Source organism: Dipodomys spectabilis, unplaced genomic scaffold, assembly GCF_019054845.1.
Source record: "Dipodomys spectabilis isolate Male_0828 unplaced genomic scaffold, ASM1905484v1 ptg000105l, whole genome shotgun sequence".
In the NCBI taxonomy this organism is placed as follows: domain Eukaryota; kingdom Metazoa; phylum Chordata; class Mammalia; order Rodentia; family Heteromyidae; genus Dipodomys; species Dipodomys spectabilis.
The window spans coordinates 1,855,950-1,864,856 of record NW_024870782.1 but is presented as its reverse complement, the minus strand read 5'-3'; positions in this window follow the sequence as shown (position 1 = coordinate 1,864,856).

Below are 8,907 nucleotides of genomic sequence, written 5' to 3'. Positions count from 1 at the left end.
ACAAAAGGCATAATTGTTTTCTTAGAGCAAGTAATGGAACCATGAATTTCATTCACATAATAATTCATGTTTTATGTAACTTTAACTAGCACCCTTCCATGATTAGGTTCAATTCCTCAGTGCCACAGAAAAAGAAAAAGCCAAAATTGGAACTGTGACTTAAGTGATAGAGTACTAGCCTTGAGCAAAAGAAGCTCAAGAACATCCCCAGACCTTGAGTTTAAGCCCCAAGACTGGCAAAAACCGGACCCTGGTGAGACATATTCTTCTAGGACTCAGAGGAGGGCAGAGGTTAGAAGTAAGAGGTAGAGGTCAGGTGCCCTGTAATCTTAGCTACTCAGGAGGCTGAGATCTGAGGGTCAAAATTACAAGTAGGAAAGACTATATGAGACACTTTTCTCCAATTAAACACCCAAAAAGGCAGAAGTATAACTGTGGTTCAAGTACTAGAGTGCTATCCTTGAGCACAAATCTCAGGGATACTGTCAAGGCCATGAATTCAAACCCCCAGACTGACACAAACACACACCAAGATAGACCATTTGCCAGTCAGTCTTCACAAGTTCCATCAGTAGCAATTCAATATTAAAAAAAAAGAGGGAAAAGGGAAGGAAAGACTTGCTCCAGGAGGTGATATAACCAGTGCCAAAATTCCACAGGAGTTCTAAGATGTGGAACAGGACAGAGATCCTCAGACAGAAGGTACAGCATGGGTAAAGTTCCTGAGGTGTGGTTTAGAGCAGGTGGTGTGGGTGGAATGAAGGTTCTGTGGCTTCAGACAAGTCTGACAGGACATTCAAGACTGGGTCAAGTTTGTACTTGAGTCACAGGTAGGGCAGAGGGTGGGGTCCCAGAATGGGGCCCAGGGGAAATATTATCCTGGCTTTTCACCACGGGCCCCAGCCATTTCCAGTGGCTGGAAGCTTATTTTTAACAGCTCCTGACCCTTAGAGGCCTCCTTTGCATGGAGGAGTCAGGGCAAATGCAGGGAAGAACTCTTCTTTAACAAAAGATGTCACCAGTGGCTTAACCCCTGTAAATCCTAGCTACTCAGGAGACTGAGATCAGATATCATGGGTCAAAGCCAGCTCAGAGGAAGAAAGGTAGTGGGACTCTTTTCTTGCCAATGAACTACCAAAAGCCAGAAATGGAAATGTGGCTCAAGTGGTAAAGTGCCAGACTTGAGAAAAAATTAAGAGACCAGGGCCCAGACTCTGAGTTCAAGCCCCAGTACTGGCAGAGAAAAAAATAAAGAAAAGCTTTCAGAAGCTCCTAGCCCACTGTGGTGAAAGGCCAGATCAGCTAAGCGCATGTGGCTCACACATGTCCTCCTAGGTCCTCAGGAGGCTGAGATCTGAGGATCGTGGTTCAAAGCCAGCCCAGGCAAGTAAATCCAGGAGACTCTGATCTCCAAGGTACCACCAGAAAACCAGAAGAAGCTCTGTGGCTCAAGTGGTAAGCTGAAGAGCTGAGGGACAGTCTCCAGGCCCAGAGTTCGAGCCCCGTGACCCACACCTGCTTGGACCTCACTCTGTGGTTCTAGGCAGACTACTTTCCAATGGGCCCCTGAGGGTCGGGTCACCCAATGTCTAGGTGTCTTCAGAGCAGCCTCTTTGGCGGCCTTTGTGTATGGAATAGGCCAGAGTATCAGAGAAGGGTCCAGCCTTGGGGCATGGAGGTCATCAACCGGGTCATCAGAATGGCATCAGTCATGGGTGCAGTGTGCATCTGAGCAGTAAACTGACATCTCAGATCATAGTTCTGGGCCAGGAGTGGCAGGAGCTACAAGATGGCATAGCAGGTAATGCCCACTCACGTGGGTATCACAAGAGTGTGAATCTATAGGCACACTTTGGGCAGGTGTTTAGTTGGGCTCGTGACAGACTTGTAGGCTCAGGAATCCACAGCCGGCTGGCTGATGCTTGTAGCAGTCGCTATGCCAGGAGTCCCAGGGCTTGGAGCCCTGCTTTCCTCTCCAGTGCTTGGGGATAGATAAAAGTTTGCAATTGTAGACTGACTACAAAGGAGCACCCATAGTGTCCTTTCCTCCATCCTATGGCACCATGCACGGATGGAGGGGCAGATTCCATGGAACTTACTGCCATGGCCCAGACCCACTCAGCCCAAGAAGGACTTAGGGAGAAACCACTTGATCTGCCTTGAGAGTTTACTGTGACTATGCCTCAGGACTGCCCCCAGTTCTAGCTCAGCTCATCATTACCACCTTCCTCTTTGTGTGTGTGTGGGGGGGGGATGTGTGTGTGTGTGTGCGTGTTTGTGTGTGAGCACGTGTGTGCATGCACGGGCACCCATGCATCTTCTTGCTAGGGCTTAAACTCAGGGCCTGGGCTCTGTCCCTCAGTTCAAGGCTACCACTCTACCACTTAAGCCAGAGCTTTTCTTACAGCTTTTGGTTGGTTATTTGCAGAAGAGAGTCTCACAGACTCTTTTAGCTAGACTGGCTCTGCATGGTAATCCTCACATCTCAGCCTCTCCAGGAGCTAGGAATAGGACAGCTTCAGCTATTGGCATCTGGCCACACCTCCCTTCTTGGCTAAAACAGAGTACCTCTCTCCCAGCCCAGAACCCATCCGCAGCTACCCCTTCTACCCCAGGCTTCAGAGGAAACATTCCCTCCCCTGAGGACAAAGAAATAGGATCAAGTTTGAGCTTTATGTTCTCCACACAGTCAGCGGCTTCTGGGAGCTGATGTGAAGGTCAGAGGATCTAGGCCAGGGCAAGTAGACAATGTGTTAGAACAGAAGAGAGTATGAGAAGACATCCTTGTACCTGGATGCCAGTGGCTTATGCCTTTAATCCTAGCTACTCAAGAGTGACACCTGAGGATCAATCAAGATTCAAAGCTAGCCTGGGCACTCTTCTCTCCAATGAATCACCAAAAAGCTGGGAAGCGGAGTTACCATATTTCAAGTGGTACAGCACCAACCTTGTGCGAAAAAGCTAAAGGATACTACCTAGGCTCTGAGTTCAAGATTCGTAAACACACACACACACACACACGTGCACAAACATGCACGTACACACGGTAACATCCTTAGCAGTTGCCAATGGCTCATACCATCAATCCCAGCTACTCAAGAGAATGAGCTCTTACGATGGCAGCTTGAAGCCAGCCCTGGCAGGAAAGTCCATGAGACTCTTCTCTCCACTAAACTACTAAAAAAGATGGAAGGTGAGCTGTGGCTCAAGTGGTAGAGTGTTAGCTGAGTGACAGTGGCTAGGCCCTGAGTTCCAGCTCTGAGATGTTTTTTCTTAATGGACACCCTTTCCATCCCCATTCCCACAGACCATAAATCCAGATTTTGGTCATCCTATATCTCACTTCCGCTCCTGCCACTTCCACAGCACTTCCACAAGTGGCCAGTGTGTGGCCAGCACTGGATTAAGAAGTGAACATACACAAGAGGGGCATCGCAACATCAAGGCCAATGCCCCAGAACATTGAGGTATTGGCCATACCAGTCTCTCATCCCCCAGTTCCCTGGCCCAGGAATCTAAAGTCTGTGCCTCTGTATTCTGGGCATCTGGCATCTGGAATTGTCTAAAGGACCTACAGAGGCCCAGCTGGGGCCAAAAGACAGACTTTCCTGTGGTAAAGTACATTGACATTTCCTAGACACCGACGGATACTTCCAAGCCACCTTGGCCTCACCTCACATGTAGCCCTGGATCCTCCTTGCTTGGCTAGCTTTCAGTTAGCTATCAGGTTCGAGTTGGCCAGAGCCACTGGCAACCACCTTTCCCCCACTCCACTGCTTGCCTCCAGGGAGGGACATGAAGCCAGAGGCCCAGCAGAGGAAAAGGACAGGACATTGCATGACTGAGCCCCCGCCCCCCCCTACCCTGTGGCAGGGGAGAACCTGTGCCAGCCAGCCCTGCTAACCCAGAATCCCCTGGAGGTTGCCAAAGATATGAACAACTGGACTTGGGTCCCAAAGAAAAGCTGGAATATGCAAGTCTCTGGCAATTTATGACATATTGTAGACCCTGATAGGGGGCTAAAGGCAAGGTTGCTGCAGAGTAGGGGCACCATCTGAGGTCAGAGAGAGGCAGACAGGAACCCAGGAAGGGGACAGAGAAAGATGAAGGAAAAATACACACACACACACACACACACACACACACACACACACACACACACCACATGAGTAGCCCAAGGCCTCAGCAGTTCCTGAGCACCTGAACATCCCAACCCTTGAGAAGATGGCACTGCCATCCTCAGACCAACTGTAGACAAAACTGAGAGCCTCTCACATGTCTGGAATGGCTCATGACACAGCATGCCATTTCCTGCTCTACACACCAATATGTAGTAAACGCACCTACCTTATTTTTGGTTGTTGGTCATGGGGTTTGAACTTTGGACTTTTGCACAGTTCTTCAGCTCTTCAGTTGAAGGTGCATGCTCTACCACTGAAGCCACAGCGCCACTTCCAGTTTTCTGGTGGTTCACTGGAGATAAAGTCTCACAGATTTTCCTGCCCAAGCTGGCTTTGAAACGCAATCCTCAGATCTCAGTCTCCTGAGTACCTGGGATGACAGTTGTGAGCCACTGGCAGCACCTGGTTTCAGCGAACTTCTTACACCCAGGGGAAACCCAACTTGTCAGGCCACAAACCACATGCAACCCTTCACTTCAAACTTTGACACCAGCATGCAAAAACTTTCTTCCATGGATGGAGAGAATATAATTGACACTACCCTCCCCCTCCTGTTCCCATTCACTCACTCCCTGCCTAAGAAAGGCCACGACTTCTGGAGTTCTTGGTAAGGCAACGCCCACCATGGTGTAACTTTACACGGGCAAAACTGGGGAATTCTTAGAAATGTCTGTACACTAAGTCCAGCAGCTGGTCTCCCAATCACAGCAACCCCACTCCTTCACCATCTCTTGCAGGCAAGGGGTGTCTTTCTTTCTTGTTATTTTTTTTTTTTTTTTGGTTGAGGAGCTTGAACTCAGGACTTGGGTACTGTCCCTGATGATGAATTTTGCTCAAGGCCAGTGCTCTACCATTTGAGCCATGGTGTCACTCCTGGTTGCAGATTGGAGATGAGACGGTCATGGGACTTTCCTGCCTGTGCTGGGGAAACAAGATCCTCTGGATCTCAGCCTCCCTATTAGCCAGAATGAGAGGCATGAGCTATTGGCACATGGTTTATGGTGTTTCGTTCTGTAGAATTTCCAACTAGTCCCCCTCTAGACACTACCAACTGGTCACTCCTCTAGATCCTTCAGGGACAGCAAAGGAGAGGCTCAGAATCTGGGTAGGGCCATAGGCATTGAAGGGTCCCTTCCACATCAATACCTCTCTCTAAGCTCCCCTCTGCCTCCTCTGGATGGCCTGGTCATCTGGGGCAGATCAGACCAACTAGGAATTCTAGGGCCTGCCCTTTATCTCCCCCTCCCCACCCAACTGGTATTTGAGGATTTCTGGGGCCAGCTGCTCAATTTCCTGGTGGAAGATGATGAGAGGGTTGTTGATAACTGGGTCCAAGGGGTACCAGGGCAGAAGGTGTGTCCAGCTCCCCTCTGTCAAAGAAGGAGACACAAAAAAAATGGGTGGATCTACTAAGAGCTACAGGGCATAGCCATCCAGCTGTCACCAAGGTCCCTCAGAGTGCTGTTTTATGTTGATAGTCCTGGGGCTTTACTTTGGTGCCCGGCACTGTACCCAGGCTTCTTTTGCTCAATGCGAGGGCTCTTCTACCTGAGACACGGTGCTACTTCTAGCTTTTTCTGTGTATGCAGGACCTAGGAATCGAACCCAGGTTTTCCTGTGTGCTAGGCAAGCCCAGCACTGCTAAGACACAATTCCAACCCTGGATAGCTGTTCTTCTGTAACCCCTCGGGCCTGTCTCAGGACAGTCTTGCACATCTGTACCGAGTTTCTCAGCAGCAGCCCTGGCTGGAAATGAACATACTCCTCTATCTTGTCCTTTATGTATAGCATCTTAACTCTCTGTGCTTCCTGTCAGATCCTCCTTGTTAAGCAAGACCCCTTTTTAAGTGCTGCTTCTAAGAAGCCTGCTCCAATCACCCTGGCAGAGTGGGGGTCTTCTCTGCTCTGCAGGCTGTTGGCCTTGTCATGCTCTGCCTTCCTGCTGGTGTGGGTTGAGAGCACACGAAGGGGAAGGCCTGGCTTCCACCACCCAATTTCTGAAGGCTGTGATACACTACCCAGGGACTGGTGCTGTATCACACTCCATGAGAGGCCACTCGAGGCCGAGGCAGTCTGGGGCAACAAGATGGGTCCATTTCTTTGTGTGGGCTTGAACTGAGGATCTGGGAGCTGTCTCTCTGAGTTTTTGTGCTCAAGGCTGGTGCTCTACCACTTGAGCCAAAGCTCCACTTCTGACTTTTTGGTGGCTCCATGGAGATAGTCTCACCAGCTTTCCAGCTTATGGCTGGCTTCAATCTTTGATCCTCAGATGTCTGCCTCCCAAGTAGCCAGGATTTCAGGTGTGAGCCTGAGCCAGAGGTGATAGGCACCAGAGCCTTTCTTTTGAGCTTCTGTTTATTTCATGTCAACTAGCAAGCCCTAGTTTAAATACTCAGTTACAGGAAATCAAGTTCCTCTCTTAGTTCAGTTAATAATCCAAAGGGATAAAATGTCTTTGGAAAAGGCTAGTCTGAGTTTGCCTGGGTGAATGTGTGTGAGTGTGTTTGTGTGTGTGTGCGTGTGTGTGTGTGTGTGTGTTTGTGTATGTGTAAGTTTCGGAATACCTACCCTATCTCTCCGGTGCCTCATCCTCCCAAAGGTGAGTATATCCAGGATCCCCACCCCAAGGAAGGCGGGTAGGGGAGGGTACATAAGGTTATATCGAGTGGAATGATCTGAATTCTATCCTGCAACTGAAGCCTGGAAAGAAAATGGAGAGAAGGAGAGGTTTAGAGGAACATCAAGAGAAGCCCATTGGCTATAAGAACCAGAGAGAAGATTGAATCCATCCTTTTTAGTAAGATAACAGGTGCCACAATTCATTTATTTCATTACTTTTTTTTGTGAGTCCTAGCGCTTGGATTCAGGGCCTGGTTGTCATCTCTGAGCTTCTTTTACTCAAGGCTGAGGCTCTATCCACTTGAGCCACAGCACCACATCTGGCCTTTTTTTTGTGGGGGGGAGGGTTGTTCGTTTATGGAAGAATTTCACAGACTCTCCTGCCTGGACTGGCTTTGAGTCATGTCCATCAGACCTCAGCTTCCCCAATAGCCAGGAGGATGTGCGGGAACCACCGGCACCTGACCACCACCATCCATTTATAATCACCTAGGGTCAGTGCTGGACCACCTGCGCTGCACTCCCCCCTTGTTGTGTGTGGGAAGCAGACATGGGTGGGTTTGTTATTTCAACAGCCTACGTACCTTTGAGCATTGTTCCAGGTTAGTCTGATGGCAGCTTCTTCGTCATACACAGTAATAACTTGGCTCTGTCACAAGAACAAAGGTCCCCCAGGAGGTGTCAGTTCTGGGGTCTTTCCTCTTCACACCACCTCCACTCGCTGAAATGAAACACCCCAGCAAAGCGAAATAGACATGGAGTGAACTCACTTTCTTATAAATAGGGTCTGGCCAGAAAGGTAGCAGTGGGGAATCCTGATCCAGACCAGGCTGAGCATATATTCTCTATCTTGGAAATGCCCAAGACAGAAAGTCTTTGCTCAAATGGTAGAAGACCTTAAGCCTTGAATTCAAACTCTAATATACCAAAAAGAATCAGAGGCTGGGTGCCAGAGGCTCATGCCTATAATCCTAGCTACTCAGGAGGCTGACATCTGAAGATCACGGGTCAATATTAAAAATAGGGTTGGCCTCGCCCATCAGAAATCATGATGAGAAGACCCAAAGACTGACCCATAACAGTGCGCTCCATAGTAACAGGGCTCTCATCCTTATTAAGTGCTGGCCATGTTCTCTGTCCCACTGGGGAGCCACCCCCTGTGGGCATAACCCCCACGTCCTTCAAGCTCCCTCTGCCACCAACCAGGCCCAAGGGAGTAGATAGCTCCAGGGCACACAGATACCTTGGTCTTATAATTTAACGGTACTGAGTCCCCATCAAGCATCTCACCCTTCCAGGTCCCCAGACCTCAGCCACAAAGCCCATGTACCTCCCCCAAAAAAGCAGTCAGAAGTTACCAAAGGGTCCAGCAGTCCTTGTTACAGCCCACTCTACACACACATACACACATACAAACACACACACACACACACACACACACACACACAAACACACCCTATAGGGGTGGTTCATGTTTGTCTTCCTTGCTACTCAGGAGGCTGAGGTTTGAGGATCACGGTTGAAAGCCAGCCCATGCCAGAAAATCTGTGAGGCTCTTATCTACAGCGAACCACCAAAAAGCCAGAGGTGGAGCTGTGGGTCAAGTGTCAGAGCAATAGCTTTGAGCACAGAAGCTCAGGAACAGCACCTAGGCCATGAGTTCAAGCTCCAGGTCTTCTACCTCCAAACACACACAAACACAGATACAGACACAGACAGACAGACACACCTACACACCCACACACCCACACACATACACACACACACACACACACACACACACACACACACACACATGGACAGCCCAGCCCAAGGCTTCAGCAGTTCCTGAGAACAGAACCATGAACTCTCTCCATTAGGATCACATCCCACCCTCAAGAAGTTGGCACTACCCTCATCAGACCTACTATAGACAAACCAGTAAGCCTCTTACATATCTGGAATGTCTCATAGTCCAGCATGGCAGTTCCAACTGTACACACCGCTGTGCAGAAAACTTAGCCCCTTCTTTTCTTGTAGCTGGTCATGGCGTTTGAACTCTGGGCCAGGGCACTGTCCCTTAGATCTTCAGGTGTTCACTCTCCCACTTGAGCCACAGCATCAATTC